The sequence below is a fragment of the Mauremys reevesii genome, linkage group 5 (assembly GCF_016161935.1).
Source record: "Mauremys reevesii isolate NIE-2019 linkage group 5, ASM1616193v1, whole genome shotgun sequence".
NCBI lineage: Eukaryota > Metazoa > Chordata > Testudines > Geoemydidae > Mauremys > Mauremys reevesii.
The window spans coordinates 63407353-63429118 of record NC_052627.1 but is presented as its reverse complement, the minus strand read 5'-3'; the positions used below and the strand labels follow the sequence as shown (position 1 = coordinate 63429118).

The 21766-nt window shown below is 41.3% G+C and overlaps 1 protein-coding gene across 10 annotated transcripts in view; it reads right to left on the bottom strand.

Moving 5' to 3' along the window:
• The window catches only part of RAPGEF2 (Rap guanine nucleotide exchange factor 2), a 292166-nt gene that overhangs the window by 242619 nt on the left and 27781 nt on the right, over positions 1 to 21766 (bottom strand). The window lies entirely within an intron of this gene.

The following is a 21766-nucleotide window of genomic DNA, read 5'->3' as shown; positions in this document are numbered from 1 at the left end:
GGCAACCATGGAGCCTGTTTAGCCTTTTTTCACTCTCACTGTATGTGTACTGGATGCTGCTGACAGACGCGGTACTGCAATGCTACACAGCAGCATTCAAAGCAGAGACGGTTACCAGCCCTATTGCACCGTCTGCTGCTGTCACGGGTGCTCCTGGCTGGTCTCACGAAGGTCGGCCGGGGGCGCATGGACAAAAATGGGAATGACTCCCCAGATCATTCTCTTCTTTCCGTTTTGTCTAAAAGTAGAGTCAGTCCTGCCTAGAATATGGGGCAAGCCTACTAAAGAATCAGAGAGGACAGCGGCTCCGGGTCAGAGCCCCAGACATCCCGCAGAAATTATGAGCTGCATGCCATTCTAGGGGGTACCCCTGCAACTACCCCACCCATTGCTTCCCTCTTCCCACACCCCTCCTGGGCTACCATGGCAGTTATCCCCACATTTGTGTGATGAAGTAATAAAGAATGCATGAATAAGAAACACTGACTTTTTATTGAGATAAAATGAGGGGGAGGCAGCCTCCAGCTGCTATGACAGTCCAGGCAGGACTGAATCTCCATTAGACATTAAAGGGTGTGGGAGAGAGGAGCGCAGCCTCCAGCTGCTATGATATTCCAGGCAGGACTGAATCTCCAGGAGACAAAGCTTAAAGAAGGGAAGGACCAGGAGTCATTCCCATTTTTGCCCAGGCGAAAGGATGATGACGACATTATCAGTCCTATTGCACCGTCTGCCATCAGGGAGAGGAGAGGAGGGGATGCTGCTGTTTAGCACTGCAGCACCCCGTCTACCAGCAGCATCCAGTAGACATATGGTGACATTGAAAAAAGGCGAGAAACGATTTTTTTCCCTTTTCTTTCATGGGGGGAAATTGACGACATATACCCTGAACCACCCGCGACAATGTTTTTGATGCTTCAGGCATTGGGAGCTCAGCCAAGAATGCAAATGGTTTTCAGTGACTGCAGGAACTGTGGGATAGCTCGAGTCCTCAGTCCCCCCTCCCTCCCTCCCATTTGATTCTTTGGCTCTCCGTTACGCTTGTCACGCAGCACTGTGTTGAGTCCCTGCTGTGGCCTCTGTCTATCGTAGCCTTGGAGATTTTTTCAAATGCTCTGGCATTTCATCTTTTGGAACGGAGCTCTGATAGAACAGATGAGTCTCCCCATACAGCGATCGGATCTAGTATCTCCCCTACGGTCCATGCTGGAGCTCTTTTTGGATTCTGGGACAGCATGGTCACCCGTGCTGATCGGCGCTCCACGCTGGGCAAACAGGAAATGAAATTCAAAAGTTCACGGGACTTTTCCTGTCTACCTCGCCAGTGCATCCGAGTTCAGATTGCTGTCCAGAGCAGTCACAATGGTGCACTGTGGGATAGCGCCTGGAGGCCAATACCATCGAATTGCGGCCATGCTAACCGATTTCAGCATTACTTCCTTTGTCGGAGAGGATTACAGATACCAGTATTAAGAGCTCTTTATATCGATATAAAGGTCTTTGTTGTGTGGACGGGTGCAGGGTTAATTCGGTTTAATGCTGCTAAATTCGGTATAAACGCATAGTGTAGACCAGGCCTCAGAAGTCAGCAAGAATGTATATACTGATGATAAGAGAAGTGCTAGCTTCTTCTATTCTAGTTCTCTCCCTGCTAATCTGGTAGGTTTTTTCTTTCTTCTCTACATAAATCACAGTAACTCTAGAGCTTTAAGGGGGACAGAGGAGATGTTGACCCCCATCCACCTAGTGAGCCACCAGAAGGTTGCTTCCAAAACTGTTAAATTGTACTTAATGTGTCATCTTAACACTGACCAAGTGAGACATTAACTACATATGCACAATACTTGTTAAAGCTCTAGAATTAAATGAGAAAACATTTGTAACAATTAATGTTTCAACTGGGTAGGATGGCTCAGTGGAAAGATTTCCAGAAGAAAATAAATTAGCAGGAGTGTACGTTTTCTATTCTCCAATATAGCTCTCCAATAATCTCAACTAATGGGGAAGTATGAAACAGTGAAGATAAAAGGGAGGGAAAGACAAGGCCAGATAGAGAATTATTTCTGAATCTTACAGAATACCCAGCCAAAGCATCTCTATGGATGCTTGCTGATCTTGTTTATAACATATGGTGAATACGGGGATCGAAGAACAGATTACTGTTTACATATATCTTCCACTCCAATAGTTGCCCTCGCAGTCCAGGAACTGCAGTTTTGGGAAATGGTCTTTGATCCCCTGGGGAACTAGGCTCCCTAAGGACTTACGTACATCTTCAATAAAACATCTTACACACCTTACTTAGAAAAGCCTTAAATGATTTCTTCCTTGTACATTGTGCGTGGAGTGACCTGAACAGAGGCAATTATTTTATTTTATTATTATTTGTATTGTAGTGGCCCCTACAAGCCCCAGTCTTGGAACAGGACTGGGGCTTGTACACAGGCACTGTACAAACATAGCAACAAGATGGTCCCTGTCACAAATTACTCACAATGTAAGTCAGTTATCTGACATTCTGTTCACTGCATTCACCTTTCATGCATCTAATTGGTGCCATTCATTGCCTGACCAACCTGATTGCCTTTTATGATGAGATAACTGGCTTTGTGGAAATGGGAAAGCAGTCGATTTGATACATCTTGACTTTAGCAAAGCTTTTGATATGGTCTCCCACAGTATTCTTGCCAGCAAGTTCAAAAAGTATGGATTGGATGAATGGACAATAAGGTGGATAGAAAGCTGGCTAGATCGTCGGGCTCAACGGGTAGTGATCAATGGCTCAATGTCTAGTTTGCAGCCGGTATCAAGCGGAGTGCCCCAAGAGTCGGTTTTGTTCAACATCTTCATTAATGATCTGCATGATGGGATGGATTGCACCCTCAGGAAGTTCACGGATGACAATAAGCTGGGAGGAGAGGTAGATACGCTGGAGGGTAGTGATAGCATCCAGAGTGACCCAGACAAATTGGAAGATTGGGCCAAAAGAAATCTGATGATGTTCAACAAGGACACGTGCAGAGCCCTGCACTTAGGACGGAAGAATCCCATGCACTGTTACAGGCTGGGGATCGACTGACTAAGCGGCAGTTCTGAAGAAAAGGACCTGGGGATTACAGTGGACGAGAAGCTGGCTATGAGTCAACAGGGTGCCCTTGTTGCCAAGAAGGCTAACAGAATATTGGGCTGCATCAGTAGGAGCATTGCCAGCAGATTGAGGAAAGTTTATTTCCCTCTATTCAGCACTGGTGAGGCCACATTTGTCCAGTTTCGGGCCCCCCACTATAGAAAGAATGTGGACAAATTGGAGAGAATCCAGCGGAGGGCAACAAAAATGATTAGGGAGCTGGTGAAAGTGACTTACGAGGATAGGCTGAGGGAATTGGGCTTATTTAGTCTGCAGAAAAGAAGAGTGAGCGGGGATTTGATAGCCGCTTTCAACTACCCAAAGAGGGTGGAGCTCGGCTGTTCTCAGTGGTGGCAGATGACAGAACAAGAAGCAATGGTCTCAAGTTGCAGTGGGGGAGGTCTAGGCTGGATATGAGAAAAAACTATTTCATTAGGAAGGTGGTGAAGCACTGAAACGGGTTACCTAGGGAGGTAGTGGAATTGCCATCCTTAGAGGTTTTTAAGGCCCAGCTTGACAAAGCCCTGGCTAGGATGATTTAGTTGGGGTTGGTTCTGCTTTAAGAACCTGAGGTCTCTTCCAGCCCTAATCTTTATGATTCTATGTTCATTTCCATTATCTGAGTCAAATGCCACCAGCAGAAGGTTGATTTTCTTTTTTGGTACTTCAGGTTCCGTAGTTTCCGCATCGGAGTGTTGCTCTTTTAAGATTTCTGAAAGCATGTTCCACACCTCATCCCTCTCAGATTTTGGAAGGCACTTCAGATTCTTAAACCTGGGGTCGAGACCTGTAACTATCTTTAGAAATCTTACATTGGTACCTTCTTTGTGTTTTGTGACATCTGCAGTGAAAGTGTTTTTAAAATAAAATGAACATCCGAGACTGCTATAACATGAAATATATGGCAGAATATGGGTAAAACAGAGCAGAGGACATTGAACTCCTTGGGGGAGAATTGTGTCACAAACTTAATTAACTTTTTTTTTTTTTTTAACGAGCATCATCAGCATGGAAGCATGTCCTTTCGAATGGTGGCCAAAGCATGAAGGGGCATATGAACATTTAGCATATCTGGCACGTAAATACCTTGCAATGCCAGCTACAAAATTACCATACAAATGCCTGTTCTCACTTTCTGGTAACATTGTAAAGAAGAGGGCAGCATTATCTCCTGTAAATGTAAACAAACTTGTTTGTCTTAGCGGCTGGCTGAACAAGGAGGAGGACTCAGTGGACTTGAAGGCGCTGGGGTTTTGCGCTGTTTTGTTTTTGAGTGCAGTTATGTAACAAAAAAGTCTACATTTGTAAATTGCACTTTCACAACAAAGAGATTGCACTACAGTACTTGCATGAGATGAACTGAAAATACTATTTCTTTCATCATTTTTACAGTGGAAATATTTTTAATAAAAAATAATATACACTTTGATTTCAATTACAACACAGAATACAATATATATAAAAATGTACAAAAACACCCAAAATATTTAATAAATTTCAATTGGTATTCTGTTGTTTAACAGTGCAATTATAAATGCAATTAAACGTGATTAATTTTTTTTAGTTAATCGGGTGAGTTAACTGTGATTAATTGACAGCCCAATCTAAAAGCTTAAATTTGTCATATAATAGGAGAAATTTACAAAACCTTAAAGGGTTGCAGAGTTACACGAAAATATACATCTTCACTGAAATGCAAAGCTGGGCACAGTAAATGTATCCTAAAGTCAGTCTCAGCTTCCAGTACATTTGCACTATAGCAATGAACTATTTTAGTATGAACACAATTGAAGCTTGATCTTGAAAGATACTGCGCACCTACAACTCCCATTTGTTCTCAGCAAAAAGTACCTCAAGACAACTTGCTTCCAAAATTAGTGCTCCAAATCTGGTTGTATTAAGAATAAACATTCTTACATTAATTGAACATAAAAATCAGAATACATGTTAATTTTTTCCTCCTCCTTTGAGAATGGGACACAGGTCCTCGTTTCCCTATCAAGATCATCTATCTTCCTGTTCAACAACCCTCACTTCCGGTCCCACAGAAAACAACAAGTAGCATTTATTTTTAGGAGATATCCACTGGGTAATTTTACATAATCAAAGAATGTATTGTTTACAATCACACAAAACCTAGAGCTACATTCTTGGCAGTACTCACAAAGACAGGTAAATATTTTCTTGATACAGCCATTTTACCTCCATATTTAAAAGTAAAGCTATCAATACTGTTCAGCATGTTACATACTTCATTAATGAACACCAAATTACAAGAGCAACACTAGAGAAAAGATTTGTACATTTGAACTCAAGTAAGGTTGCTTACTTTATCATTTTAGTGACTCCATTCCTACAGTCTACACATTTTGCTTGTATAAAATAAGGCCATGGAAGCTGCTTTTATAAACTTTATCCAGTTCTCTGCAGCATCAGACTGTAAGCTACAAGTGCCTGACAGTAAGTCTTCACAACATTCATAGCCGGGCACACCCTCCAACTGAAACACAAATTATTCCAGCCGAAGACTGGTAACTTGAATATTAGTCAAAGCTCCATCTCTTCTATTAGAAAGGGAAACCCCCGCCCTCTTCACCAGAAATGCCATATTGGCACTGAACAATAACACTTTAGTATTGCCAAACCTCAGCATGCAAAAGACATGAGTTAGGCCCCCAAAATCATGAGGTTTTTTTAAATCTCATAATTGTGGCATCTGTTCCTTTTTATTTGCTTTTTGGTTTAATTTTTTAGGATGAATTTGGATCACATTTTCAAGCTTCTCTCTGCAGCCATGAGGACAAGAAACTTTTTAATTAAGTAAAAACAGATTAAAATTGTGAGACTTGGCAGTTTGGGCCCAAAGCTATACATATTAACAATAAAGACAACTAAGGAAGCAGAGGTGACAAGCATTTGTAGATATTAAATTAGCAGCAATGCAGCAGATGCCCAGGAAACCAAACAAACAAATCAGATAGCAAAATACAAGATTCTTCACTGAGCGTGTGGGCAATCTCACAGTGACAATGCACCCTTTACATATGCACCTGTAGAAAAATATAGCACTCTGCCAATGATGCACATTTGACTAATTTTTTTTAATTTGAACCTGAAATATTTCACTAGGGCAAAAAAAGACTTTAAAAAGGTATACATTTCCGCAACAGCAGTTCCCTTACTTTTCCTAGTCCTCAATGATGTGCAATATATAAGCCAGCCCTTTTTCTTACACCACAGTCAGGCAATATACGGGGCGGGAAGTCAGTGTTGTCATCACAATACAGAGATCAAAAATTCCTATTAGTCACTTGACAGGCATTTGCAAGAGAGTCTTTGCATGTCCTTTTAAAAAGCTGTCCACTGCAGTAGCTTAACAATATGTCTACTCTGCAATAAAAAACCTGTGGCCTCAAGTCTGAGAGCCCAAGTCAACTGACTCAGGCTGGAAGGGTAAAATTCACAGTGTATATCTTCAGACTCAGGCTGGAGCCCAGACTCAGGCTGGAGCCCAGCCTCTGAAACCCACCTCCTGAGACTGAATATCTACACTGCAAAAATGTAGCCTCACAAGCCCAAGTCAGGTGACCTGGGACAGCCACAGCTGTGCCACACGTCTTTATTGCAGTGTGGACATACCCCTAGAGCAGGGGTGAGCAAACTTTCCAAAATTGTATGGAGGACTGGTTAGGGGAGGCTGTGTCTCCCCAAACAGCCAGGCAGGGCCAGATCCCCACCTCCTATCCAATCCCCCCACTTCTCGTCCCCTGACGGCTCCCCCAGGACTCCTGCCCCATCCAACCCCCCTGTTCCCTGTCCCTTGACAACCCCCCCAGGACTCCTACCCCATCAGCCCCCCCATTCCCTGTCAACCCCCCTGGGACTCCTGCCCCATCCATCACCCCCTGCTCCCTGGCCCCTGAACACCCCTGACCCCACCCCTGACTGCCCCCTGCTGCCCCATCCAACCCCCCCTCATTCCTGACTGCCCCCCCAGAACCCCTGTTCCCCACCCTCTGACCGCCCTGACCCCTGACCACCACCCCAAATTCCCCTGCCCCAGGCAATTGCCCTTAATGCCAACTTTGGCTTTTATACGCAGAAAACCAGTTGTTGTGGCACAGGTGAGCAATGGAATTTTTATAACATGTTGAGGGGGCCTCAAAAAGAAAGGTTGAGAACCCCTGCCATACAGGACCTGGAGACCTGTGGCAACAGCCTCATCTTTGCTCCAGCCTTTTTATGCTAGGTGAAGGGCCAAAGAGGCATAAAGAGGGCCTAAAAAGTCCCAGTTCTGGCTGGAGAAGGATTCCCCTGGCAGAGACACTGCAGACAACAGCCATAAGGGTCCCTTCTGACTCATTCTGAGAACCCCTCGCAAAAGCCATGCCACAGAGAGATATTTGGGAGCAGAGGGCTATGGAGATTCTGGATAGCCCTGCAGTCCATACAATAGCGTTCTGGGGCTACCCTAACTTAGGAAGCTCCCATAACTTACATGGGCCTTGCTCATCAGGTGTTCCATCAGCCAAAATTCATATTAAAAGGCATGGCATAAGCTCCTTGACTTTATCAGTAAAGTAATTTATTTATCTTCTTATAAGGATGCCTGGGTTAGTATATGAAGAATTCAACTCAAATTCTAATCAATAACAAGTTTAAGCGACTTTTGGTGCAACTGGGAGAGAAAAATAAAGTTAGTCAACAGTTAGAAATTAGTGCTGTTATTCCCCAACTTCTACATGAACTGGGCCAAAATAAGAAGCAGAAATGTGGGATAGATATCCTTTCTCGGGGAGAGATTGACTTGCATGGTTTATTTAGATACCAATAGGCACAGATATATAAAATGTTAGAGCAAGGTATTAAGCCCAAAACGCATAAATGCATGTATGTTTTTATTTTAAAATACTTTACTTATTTTCCTATATTGCAGCAGAATGGTCATCATCTCTTATAATTAAACACTATTTTAAGTAAGATTGGCATAATCTGCATCTATCCAACTCAACAACACAGTCATGCCTTCTTTAGAACTGAGAAGACTGTAATTTAAACTAATTCACTGATCTGACATTCAAAAGTCCAAGCCTCAGGGTACGTCTACACGATGGAGAATATACTGGCATAGCTATGTCAGCAAAGCCCCATAGTATAGATACAGCCTATACTGACATTAAGGGTTTTCCTATTGGTGAAAGAACATTGATAACTTCATTCAGGGAGGTTATGTAAATCGGAGCACACCCTGGCATATATGCAACTGTGTTGGCATAACTATGTGGGTCGGGGGAGTGGGTTTTCACACCCAACTGACACAGTTATGCCAATATAACTTTTCAGTGTAGACCAGGCCTAAAACCAGAATGGTTGGATACCGTCGCTGTCCAGGTCATCCATTTTGCAAATAAAAAAAAAGTCAATGTGGAAAAGAGAGAGATCAGAAAGACGAAGTGTTTGTGATACCCCTTTCTGCATACTTTGATTAGATTATAATCTAAACTTCTTTGCCATGAAGCTACCCTGGTGGCCATCATTCCCGCAAAACAATAGAGAATTATGTAACTTTGTATTGGTGCTTTTCCATACCTAGTTTTTCTCAATAGATGGTAGTACTCTACTCTAGTCCAAGCTTCCACTTCCAGAAGTGGTTTTCACTCTCCAAATTAGCTAAGAGATTTCACTTCCTAGATTCTGACCTCAGTCCACATTAGAGAAGTTCTGTAGCACTTACATGTATATTAAGCACTTAATTTTTTTTAAACCCATTTACTTACAACCAAAGATTTCATGGCATAGGAAGGCCTGTTTTTCTCTAATTGGGATTCCAAGAAATAATATAGCTAAAACAAACTTACAGAAACTAGATAATTCTCTATGTATGTATCTATCTGAGAGGCTTTATAGAATTGCATGTCCTAGTCACACGAAAGTTCATTCCATAAACACAATGGTGCCCACTTGAATTAAGAAAGGAGTAGAATCATTGGAGCAAAGCATTGCCTTTTCTGTAGGATATAAAAAATTCGTAAGATACCTGATGGCCAGAAGCCAATAAGAAAGATTTTTTTTTCATAGAGGTGTGTATGTTTGGGTGCATTGGGGTGTTGAGGGGCTGCTGAAAAGCGCAGTGTTTCATTCCCACCCCAATCCAGATGCTAGAATTCCTACTAAAGTGCTAACCCTCTACCCTATTCAGGTACTTCATCTTTAGTATCTTCCTCTGGCTAATAGCTATTTGATACTTCTCAAGCATCCAAATTCACCTCTGTAGGAGATGGATCTCTTCTTTATTTTCCCATCCTCCTCCATTAATACTTTCTGTACCCTCCTCTGCTGCTGCCTGATGAAGCTATGAAAATATCAGCTGAGTGAATGGCATCATTCTTGTCAGCTTCAGTGCTGCTCAGAGTGCTCTGCAAGCAGCAGTGGAACAGATTGGTTTTGTCATTGTTACTATAGTAACAAGGAAAACTATGCAGCAGCAGACACACTGAAGTTATCTGAAGACTCTGGGCATGTCTACACTACAGACTTAAGGTTAAGTCATTTGGAGTCCTTCCACCAACTGAGGCATCTCCTCATTTTATTGCTGAAAATTTATATCAGATAAAAAAATCATGAAACAGGTTATATAAAAGTTGCTGACACTGAAGAAATAATTTCCACAGCATTTTAAGTTTTCTAATTATTGTGCCTCTCATTTGGGGTTCTTGTCATCTACTGCATCCCGTACTTGAGTTTTGGCCAGTTGTGGGGTACAGACATCTTATTCGCAAATCAGATCTTTTGCAGAGCTCCAGTTGCTACTTTGTGTAACACTTTGACATCCACTATGTTGGTAAGAGCACATAAAAGAAGTCCCTATTCTGCACTATTGGGCAGTTTATTTAGAAATTCCACAATATTGTTTAAGTGCCACATGGTATAGAACAAGGGTTCTCAAACTGGGACCCATCAGGGGATTGCAAGGTTATAGCATTGGGGGGGGGGGGGGGGGAAACGCAAGCTGTCAGCCTCCACCCCAAACCCTGCTTTGCCTCCAGCATTTATAATGGTGTTAAATATATAAAAAGGTGTTTTTAATTTATAAGGGGGATCACACTCAGAGGCTTGCTAAGTGAAAGGGTTCACCAGTACAAAAGTTTGAGAAGTACTGGTATAGAAAGAAGAGATGTGGAGGCGGGGGAGTGTCTGGATTTGCAAGACTGAAAACACCAAGAGCAATTTTTAAGTTAGAAACATGGTGAATGCCCTTTTACCCTGTCCATTTGGGACATGAAGCTCATACTTTTCAAGCATTCTTTAAGAAATATCTTTGCAGACTAAGAATCTTTAAAACAAAGAACCAAAGGGCCTCAATTAAGCTCTTAAAGCCACCACATGTCAAAATACTTAACAATGAATGAAGTCTACAAAAGTAAAGCCAAATAATCTTTGAAGCAAAAGTAGTGGGAACTCTGCTAGTTCAACAGTTTAAACCCCCAAAAGTAGAAGTATATTTTTCTGCTTAGTTGGGTAAAAGCATCTCCCCTCCCATTGCCCTAAAGCATTTTTTTTTTTTTGCGCCCATAGCAGAGCTGATTAATACCAATGGCTTAAAGCCAGCCTACAGTTCTGGCAGCTGAAGTCCAATCATTCTTCCACTTGCTATTCTCTCCCTGCTATACGCAAACACATGCCATCAAATAGTTCAAAGTCATAAAAATATTCACTTTTAAATCTGGTAAACCTAAGATGATCAGTGAAAAGGAGCTGTTCTTTAACTTAATACCAGAAGCAAAATCTACTACAGTTTTGTTGCAAAACTTGACAATTCTTTTTATATCCTTAAAAACTAGCCTGTCAGGTAAATAAACTGACAACCCCTTCAACTGTTTAGAAAGCAAGCTCTAATTACATAACGTGCGAACCTTCATGCAAGCAATGCAAAGGCCACAGAAGATGTAAATAAAACTTGAAATATTTGAAGTTTATTTTATCTGTATACTTTCTAGAACTAGTCTTGTCCCAAACCATTGTTGTTTAGTTTAGTCAATATGAAAAAAAAGTCTGAATTTCAATGGCTAGTCTTTTGGTAATGTCAGAGAGACTGTCCTAAAAATAGAAGGGGGATACTTTCAAGTATGGAACATTTAGGTGAGTTTCTATGACCATTCTATTCTATAGTCCTGACTACACTACAGAACTGTAGGACAAAAATCCCCTCCAGTGCTAATCTCTCTCAAATACCAGTGTCAGCCATAGTGTGGATAAGGATCCAGCTGCTTCAATTTTTTTTTTTTTAAATAAACTCTGAGCAAGTTCGATCAACACTAAATTTGGTAGACACACACTACTTCTACACAGCAAGTTTTAACAAAGTTTAATGGGTTACCATCAACTTGAAAAAAAACCTTCCTTATGAAAATGTTCATCTGCTATTGTACATAATACTATAACACCTATGATTACTCTAACTGAAAAGCTACAGAATTTTTGTTTCCAGTCTCATGACACCATGCATTCGATATCATTCTGTCTAATCAGTTTCACTGTTTTCTTGATGGTCAGTTTACCTGTTCTGTCTGAGACATTTACAGTTTGGTGGTGGTGCTGCCCTTAGGCCCACCCACTCTCCACTGCTCCAGACATATATAGCATAAGGGGAGCAGAAAAATCACTTGTTATTTTTGAAAATAAAATTTAAAAAAAATATCTGGGCCTACTGCTCAGTATACTCTACCAGAAACTTGGGTGGGGGGGCTGTCTTATTACTAACTATAAAAGCCTCCAAGTTGAGAGTATCCCTTTTGCTGTCATAATGACGACACATTTTTTTTTAAGAGTCAACAGAGCTGAAGACTCTACACCAAAAGCCTAACTCCTGCCCCGCCCCCCCACACACACACACACTATACTCCCTATTGAAAAAGATAAAGCGAGCAGATTGCTATAGACCCTTTCATACCAACAGACCAGTATGCTTTACTATAGTCAAATATTCAAAGCACAAATATGAAGTGTGATGTCACTCATCACAAACTGAAAACAAAGAGGAAGATACAAAAGCACCAAAGACGACAATTTATTTAACCAATAAATTCTACACCAAGGGTCGGCAACCTTTCAGAAGTGGTGTGCCGAGTCTTCATTTATTCACTCTAATTTAAGGTTTCACGTGCCAGTAATACATTTTAACCTTTTTTAGACGGTCTCTTTCTAGAAGTCTATAAAATATAACAAAACTATTGTTGTATGTAAAGTAAATAAGGTTTCAAAATGTTGACGCTAAACTTAATTTTAAATAAAGCTTCAACATTTAAAATGCTGAGCCCCCCGGACCGGTGGCCAGGACTCCGGCAGTGTGAGTGCCACTGAAAATCAGCTCGCGTGCCGCCTTCGGCACCTGTGCCATAGGTTGCTTACCCGTTCTACACTGTTCCAGAGACACTTTCTACTTCTACTTGAAAGATATGCCAGAGACTTACAAGTCAGAGACCAAGATAAAAGAGACTTATAAGTCAGAGAGAAGTCTACCAGTAAGGTTGACAGCAATGCTCCAAGAGGCCCAGTCTCAACACACATCTTCCAGTTGCATGGAAGGTTGTGGGCATTTCTTTAGTAGTGATGTCTCTGGACCGTCCTTTGGGACCACATCCTTACTCTTATTCTACCTCTCCTCCTCCTGTGCCCCTGCCCCCCAAGTCCCTTGACTAATTTCAATCAGTCTCTACTGTTCTCTCTTGAGTTGTTTGCACAGTGAGAGGGAAAATGTGGAAGAGGTCTCCGCTACTCTATTCCTCTCAGTCTGTTTTTTTTGAGTCCTCTCTTCATGAACATTTCCAGTGTTTGCCTAAGTTTCTGCTGATAGCTTTAAAAGCAGCAAAGTGAGATTGACATGATTATTATTCAGTTCCACAGCTGCCCAAAAGTTTTCGAACACTGGAAGCTGATCAATTATGTTCATTTCACTCAGAGATGCATCTGCAAATGGAGGAAGACAACAGCATATTTGTTTAGACTTTTTTGCCAACAACAATTCAAAACTTTTTTCTTTAAGAAAATTTAAATGCAAGAAAGATACTTCATCAAGCAGTTGAACAATGAAAAAGTTGACATTAAAAAGCACAGGAAAGAACCCTGCGCTAATTCTGTTAGAAAAAGAAGGCAGAAACGGCTTCACCTGTTACAAAATCTGAAACTGACAATACTTAAAATCATAATGGAATTTTAAACCAGGTCAGTTATGAACAACAACAATTCTCGTTTAAAACAAAAAGAATTTGTCTCATATATTTCATATACTGGATTAACTTTGACAACACTTGTATACCAGCATGCCAATAAAGTTATTGAAATTGAGTAACTGCATTATCAAGCATGAGTAATCCATCAGGAAGCATTAATTAAATGCATATGTTATCTTCAGCAGAAGACAAAACTCAGTTAAATACATCAAACCTTTAATAAGGGGTACACTTTTCAGTCAAGTAAGCAGTAGATAATATTGTAAACTGTGCTAATAAACTAGAAATCAATCCCAGCACAAACAGACTGCAACAAAACCACAGTGTTGAAGAATTTTCAAATATCACCATTCCAAGAAAAGAAGAGCCGTTGTTTGAAGGATTAAAGACTTTAGGGAAACCTTTGCACTGCTGAGTCAGCTCTAAACACACCAGTGTGCTCTACAGCAAAAAAAAGCTCTGGTAGCATTTAGAAAACTCATACCGGAGAGTAAACAATCAATGCTCGTTGCTAAAGTCATATCTGTTACCTTGAAATAAAACTATTCTTCTCCACAACCCCTGCCAGCTGAGAATGGGTGTTTCATTCAGAAGCTGCCTAATAGTGAGCCACAATAATCTACCGGTACGCAAACCTGTGTCTAGCAAGAGAGGCATGGCAATTATAATAGTGGTCCCTCATACAAAGTTTGAGGAGAGAAATAATGGAAAGATGTCCACATGGGAAGAGGACAAACAGATAAACTGAAAGGGAAAACACAGACATAGTCATTTAACATCTCAAAGTAAAAACCTTACTCTTGTCAGGGCATTACAAAACAGTGAAATCAAGTCTGTGAATTCAGTGCTGATGAAGTACTTAACATAAGTTTTGTGAAATACCAAGGAGACTACAAATACTTCACTGAATACCATGAAAATGAAGGAGACTGCTACTGAATTATCTCAGGATAGCTATGTAAATAAATATATGCATACATATTTTCAAAGAGAAAGCCTCATCTAACACTAGAGACAGCTTGCTGGAATAGCTATACCACCAAACTCCCTAGTGGAGACATTTTACAATGGCAAAAATTCCTTTAGCTTACAGAGTTGTCCACAATACAAAATTTTAAGGCAAAAGTCACCTCCACTGCTAAACACAGCTTCAGTACTAGGTGGCAGCCTTAGCATAGAAAAAGATCCATAACTCAGGAGAGTTCAAAGAGTACTGAGTGGAATTAAGACAAACACTGTGTCTTCACTGCAAATAGTTTTTTGTTTGGTTGGTTTTTATATACAGGGAAACAGCTGTCTCCATGTAAAATTCCTGTGGAGAGGAGACACTGCAGATTTTCCATTGATGTAACTAATCAAGGTAAACCCCAGGTGGGATGATAGGATATGGGGCTAATTAACTTCAACTAGCTACAGGGTCAAAGCTACTTGCACCTTGTCTCCCCTTGGCTTTTACACTGAGATAGCGATCTTGATGTAACACACACATTTTTCCCAGTGATGACATAGCCAAAGTGGTCGTATCAGACTCTCTTCCATTGTGAAGGCAATCCAGAACAATTAAAATTTCACTCATCATTATAGCTCTGTTCTCTTTTCTGTTGCTGCTAACTTTGCTCACTGAATGACATTAACTGCAATAAACTATCTTCTGTTTATAGCAGGGGTCGGCAACCTTTCAGAAGTGGTGTGCTAAGTCTCCATTTATTCACTCAAATTTAAGGTTTCATGTGCCAGTAATACATTTTAACGTTTTTAGAAGGTCTCTTTCTATAAGTCTATAATATATAACTAAACTATTGTTGTATGTAAAGTAAATAGGGTTTTTTAAATGTTTAAGAAGCTTCATTTAAAATTAAATTAAAATGCAGAGCCCCCCGGACTGGTGGCCAGGACCCAGGCAGTGTGAGTGCCACTGAAAATCAGCTTGCGTGCCACCTTTGGCACGTGTGCCATAGGTTGTCTACCCCTGGTTTATAGCTTTGTATAATGTAAATTGGTCAGCAAGTTTCTTCTGTGCCTCTACAAAAATACTCTAAAGTAACTGTAATCTGACCCCTCCATATAAACAGAAAAAATTAAACTGTTCCACATGAGAAAAAAAAATTGTCTCCTCTTCATGCAATTTCAAAGGCTAAGAAAGTTTATAATGGAGTTAATTTTTCAACTTTCCTTGAAAAGGGCAAGAGAAAGTCAAAACGTACATTTTAATTTGGAACAAAATTTAAAATACAACAGTTTATTTGAAAGGCTATGAAATGAGTTGCAAAATACTCAAGAAAATCTTTACTGAAAATTCATTCTGAATTTTTAAGCTTCTGAAAAGATAAGTTTGCATGTCAGGCTGGTAAGGGAAACAGACAAGCCTTAAGAGATGACTGCATCCTACGTACAAACAGGCACTGTACTTCAAATGTCCACCTACTAGTAATTATAGGACAGCTATCTAGTTTTAATGCACAAACACTAACAGATTTATTCTCCCTTCCAGTATGTACACACAGCTCCAGCTGATGCCTCAATAAGTCCAATTCCTGTAAAGACATCCCAAAAGGGTCAACTTTGAAAGTCCCACAGACAAAAAAAAACAAAACAAGCATTCTGTTTAATAGGTTCACTGCTCTGCTCTTTTAACTTCATTGATCTGAAGACTGTTTCTCAGCACAAGGCAGCTTTTGTTGACAAAACAGTGAACGTGTAAACACTGCAATGTGACTTTTGGCAGCAAAAGTGCCCCATTTTGTCGCCATAATAAAACCCCAACAAGAGACTTAAGACTTTTTGTTGACAAAGTGCCAGTGTAGACACCACACTTGATTTTATCACTTTAATTGGCCTAATGGAGGTGTCCCACAATGCCCATCATGACCGCTCTGGTCAGCAGTTTGAACTCCACTGTCCTGCAGCCAGGTAAACAACCATCTGCCCCTCCCCATTAGAAGCCCCAGGAATTTTTGAAATTACATTTCCTGTTGACTTCCCATGGAGCGGTCTCATCGCATCTTCCCCAGTGACCGTGGTGGCTTATCAGAGCAAACACTCTTCCGCTTGGACCACTGCGGAGATGCTGGATCTGCTCTGTATATATGGGGAGAGGAGGCTGTGCAGTCCCAGCTGCACTTGAGCCATAGGAATGTTGTAAAAAGGGCTATGATCAGGACACACTGAAGTGTACAGCAAAGATAAAGAAGCTGAGGCAGGCGTACCATAAGGTGAGGGAGGCAAACTGTCGCTCCAGTGCTGCACCTAAGACCTGCTGGTTCTCTAAGGAGCTGGATGCTATCCTCAGTGGCGACCCCATCTCCATCGCCAAGAGCCCCATCGATACTTCAGCGGGCCTGGAGGTGGTGGAAAGAAGACCTAACCCAGAGGATGAAGTATTGATGAAGAGGTGGAGTTAGATGATGATGTGGTGCTCCCAGAGGGGTCACCCGGTGGGGCACGCAGCCAGGAACTATTCACCATTCCGGACGTATTTAGCCAGTCTGAGTAGTTACTCTCTGGAGAGCAAGAAGCAGGACAGGAGATGCCTGATAAGTGGCTGTGGTTTGTATAGTGCGGAGGTGGGTTCAGGGTATAGAAATATAAAGGCTAGCTGTGTTTCTGTGAGCTCAACATTTCTCTATGCAGCTCATCAGTATGGTGGAACAGAGTGTTCATGCACGCCGAGATCTCACGGGAATCCTCCAGTGAGATCTCTAGGAAAGTTTGATATGGAGATTCTCAGGAATCCTCTGCTGAAGGGAGGGATAGCTCAGTGGTTTGAGCATTGGCCTGCTAAACCCAGGGTTGTGAGTTCAATCCTTGAGGGGGCCATTTAGAGGTCTGGGGATTGGTCCTGCTTTGAGTAGGGGGTTGGACTAGATGATCTCCTAAGGTCCCTTCCAACCCTGATATTCTACGAAGGTTCCTGGGCAGAGCTGCTTTGTTCCTTCCTCCATTGTAGGAAACTTTCAGCAATCACTTTTGCAGGGACCAAAGCAGCACACAGGTGAGCAGCATAGGGACCAGGGCGGAAGCCACAAGCATGAAGTAGATGTACCCATGTTTCCCTGCTTACCCTCAGCAGAGAGATATCTGCTACAATGATCCCCCGCCTGTAGAAAAGTGAACGGATGATTAAAGTCATAGAGGAGCAAATGCAGATGCTGAAGTCCTTAGTAATGCTGTTTCCCACACACACACTCCACCCGCACAGTCCTTTCCACTTTCCGGGACTTCTCGGTTTCCCCTTCACTCCACCCCCTCAGACAACTTTCAAAATGACAGCTGGACCTACACACAGCTCTGAAAGTCTGCCCTTCCCTGTACCTCCTTTCCCACCAACCGTCTGTGCATGTGTTTGTGTACTGTTTCTTGGGCAATAAAAGCAAAGTTTTTGAACAGTAACTCATCTTTATTTGTTTCCTACACATTGAGATAGCAGGCACTACCAATACATACACTGGCAGTTTAATCCAGGGGAGGGATAGCTAAGTGGTTTGAGCAGTGGCCTGCTAAACGCAGGGTTGTGAGCTCAATCCTTGAGGGGGACACTTGGGGATCTGAGGCAAAAATCAGTACTTGGTCCTGCTAGTGAAGGCAGCGGGCTGGACTCAAAGACTTTTCAAGGTCCCTTCCAGTTTTAGGAGATATATGTATCTCCAATTTTTATATATTTAAAAAATCATTTGCTTACTGGAATAGAATGTCCAAAATTTCACTTCCTCGGAAAACTACATGTAATGCAATATTGCAGCACCAATCACAGAGATATACATTACTGATTCTCATTTTCAAAGTGTTGCCTCAAAGCCTCCCTGATTCGAATTGCCCCCTTCTGATAGCCCTGGTATCTGGCTGCTCAAAATCAGCAGCCAAGTGGTCTGCCTCAGCACTCCACCCCTGAGCAAACCTTTCACCCTTAGCTTCACAAAGATTATGCAATGTACAACACACAGCTATGACCATGGGAATATTATCCTCATTGAGGTCTAACCTGCCATAAAGGCATTGCCAGTGCACCTTTAATCTGTCAAAGGCACATTCCGCTGTCATCCAGTACCTACTCAGCCTGATGTTGAACTGCTCCTTACTGCTGTCCAAGTTTCCCGTGTAAGATTTCATAAACTATGGCTGTAAGGGGACACCGGGTCTTCCAGGATCACTATGGGCATTTCAATATCCTCCACTGTAATCTTCTGGTCTGGAAAGAAAGTTCCTGCTTGTAGCTTTCTGTATAGGCCAGTGTTCCCAAAGATGCATCCATCATGCACCTTCCTGGACCTCCCTCCCTCTGTGAAATCGCTCACCATTTCACGCACATTTCCCAGAGTCATGGTCCTTCATAGCAGGATGCAATAAATTGCCCTGCACCTTGCATTAACGCAACCCCAATGGTCAACTTCCCGACTCCAAATTGACTAGTGACTGACCAGTAGTAGCCTGGAGTCACCAGCTGCCACACAGCAATTGCCACGCGCTTCTCTACTGATAAGGAAGCTCTCATTCTGGTGTCCTTGCGCTGTAGTGCTACGGTGAACTCCGCACACAGTTCCAGAAAGGTGGCTTTCCACATCCAAAAGTTCTGTAACCACTGCTCGTCATCCCAGAGCTGCATGATGATACAGTCCCACCATTTAGTGCTCTAAAAGCAACATAATTCTGTCAACCATTGCATATTATGCAATTTCTAAATATGTACATCAGAAAACTTTGTTCAAAATCCAAGATTAAACAGCTAAACAAGGCTCTGCTCCTGCAGAAATTTAGATATTGGGGTTTAATTTTAGATGTAGTGAATACAATTGAGAAAACTGGGTAAATGTTTGACTACTGAAAAGTGTGGTATTTTACTTCCCAACTGAATCACTGTAAATGTGTTACTAAACTGTACGTTGTCCTTTTTTAAAAAAAATAAATAAATAATTTTAAAAGGGGCAGCAAAAGCAACCTCTTTCCCCTTCCCCATGCTAATAACCTCAAATATGATCTACCAATTAGGAAAATATGCCCTCGTTATTACAAATACAGTGGAACACCACACAATTATAGAATTTCACATTCCTGATAGGCTACATTCTTATAAACAAAAGGTGCTTTATTCATCTAATCTGTGGATGATTATACAGTACTACCAGTTTCTAATACATTTGAATATAGTGTTTTAGTTACAAGTTACATAATATACCCTTCTCTTTTACCACCTATTTTTGATCTTACATTTCAATATTTTTAAAATTCTTGTTTTCCACTTTCCTCAAGTTCCAGCTATGAGAATAATTCAAAATGTAGACAAACTAAAACAGTTTGCTAGACGTAACGTGTTAATGTTATTTTAAAAATATCCTGGTTTTCACAATGGAATAAGTATATTTATGGATAGTTATGCCCACAAAATAACAGACTATATTTGAGTAAGAAAAAATGTTAGTTTATATGCAAAGGTTAAATTTTATAACTAGAAGCTGAAAACTATTTACAATGCGTGTGACAAAACAAATAGAGGATGCCTTATATTTTAAGTTCAGGGAGTAAGTGAACAACACAGGACAAGAGCACAGTGTAGTGAAGTCCATTACAAATAATTTAAAGTAGAATCATTTGACAATACAGACCTTAATTACAAAGAAGAGTCATCTGAGATGAAAATATGAACAACATTTTAATGGACTAGAAACACCACATATTTTACACAACTGCTTCCTTGGTTCTGAACAAACTATGCTTTGTTCTTTGTGACGATAGATAACATAATATTGCTGTTAACTGGCACTTAGATGTTTTGCAGTCTGCATTTGCTCTTTAATAAAAGATTATGTTGACATAATAGCAATAACAGAAGACAAAAAAAGGATTACTAGCTATGTAAGTTTAAAAATGCACATCTATAGAACCAATACCTTGTTTTCCAAAAAAGATTTTTGTCACCACATGTTGACAAAAAATTCTACTTGAAAATTCTAGTCAATTGTCTGCACGAACTTATGCCTGGTGATTGTGGAGGACTAAATAGCCATTTTGCTGTAAAGTTAGGTTTCTTGCCTTTATTGTTGCAAAGATAGAAAAAAGTAATAATTTGGGACTTCTTGTGTTCCCTGTATTCAGAACTGCAAGAGAGAAAAATAAAGTGCACCTGCACTGAGAAGCCTGCGATCTAAAAATCTTCTCTACAACTAGACTTTTTTGCCATGATTCCCCTTACCACTACCAACACTTCAGCCACATTGGTGGTATTAATTCTTCAGCATTTACAATTAATCAAGGAACAATGTTTTGTGGTTGTTTTTCTAGCCCATCACTGTATGTCATAGTAACTAAAATTAGTCAACCAGAACTTCATAACAAAATAAATCTTTATACGCAGGTTAGTTAAGAGTTTACTACATTCAAGAAGAATGACTATAATCAAAAGTGTCCCGTGACCACACCCTGGCAGATACCATACACGACCTTCCCTTTTCCCACTATGGTAACTGTACACCAGGGGTCCGCAACCTTTCAGAAGTGGTGTGCCAAGTCTTCATTTATTCACTCTAATTTAAGGTTTTGCGTGCCAGTAATACATTTAAAAAATTTTTAGAACATCTCTTTCTATAAGTCTATAATAGACAACTAAATTATTGTTGTACATAAAGTAAATAAGGTTTTTAAAATGTTTAAGAAGCTTCATTCAAAAATTAAAATAAAATGCAAAACCCCCCGGACCAGTGGCCAGGACCCAAGCAGTGTGAGTGCCACTGAAAATCAGCTTGGGTGCCGCCTTTGGCACGCGTGCCACAGGTTGCCTACCCCTGCTGTAAACAATGCACTTGCCATTTCTGTCATTTTAACCATTGCGTCCCATATGCATCCTCCAACTAAGGCTAGATGAGACAGTGCTCAAACTGCAGGCAGCCAGCTGGAGCCCTGCCTACACCAGTCCTCCCACCCTTGCTATCACTGGACTCAAGACCCATTTGTAAATGTTGATGGCCTGTTGTGACCCAGTAAATAGTCTGGGAACAGAGGCCCTAGGATGATTTCAGTCGGATTCTGCCCAGAACTCACTTCACAGTGGCGGCTCATGCAGCTCCTGTGCTGTGGGGCTGGCTGGATTTGGCTCAGCTCTCTGCTCCGGGTGTCGCAAACCTCTGCGGTTCCAATGGTGCTCAAGTTTGTCCTTGCCCCCATGACTGAACCAAATTGCTATAAGTGGAGTGGAACTCGGCTCATGGAGTTGCAGTGCCACTCACTCAAATTTGGCCTACTCCTGTCATCATGATGTCTGGGTTAAACCTGAGTGGCATTGGGGTCCCAGAGGTTGCAGTGCCTGGAACAGGGAAGCAAGCTCAGCCAGTCCCATGGGACAGGAGCTATAGGAGCTGCTATGCAACCCTTTGAAACATTCTGAAGACACTATTGTGGGTTCCGATGCACAGATTGAAAAACC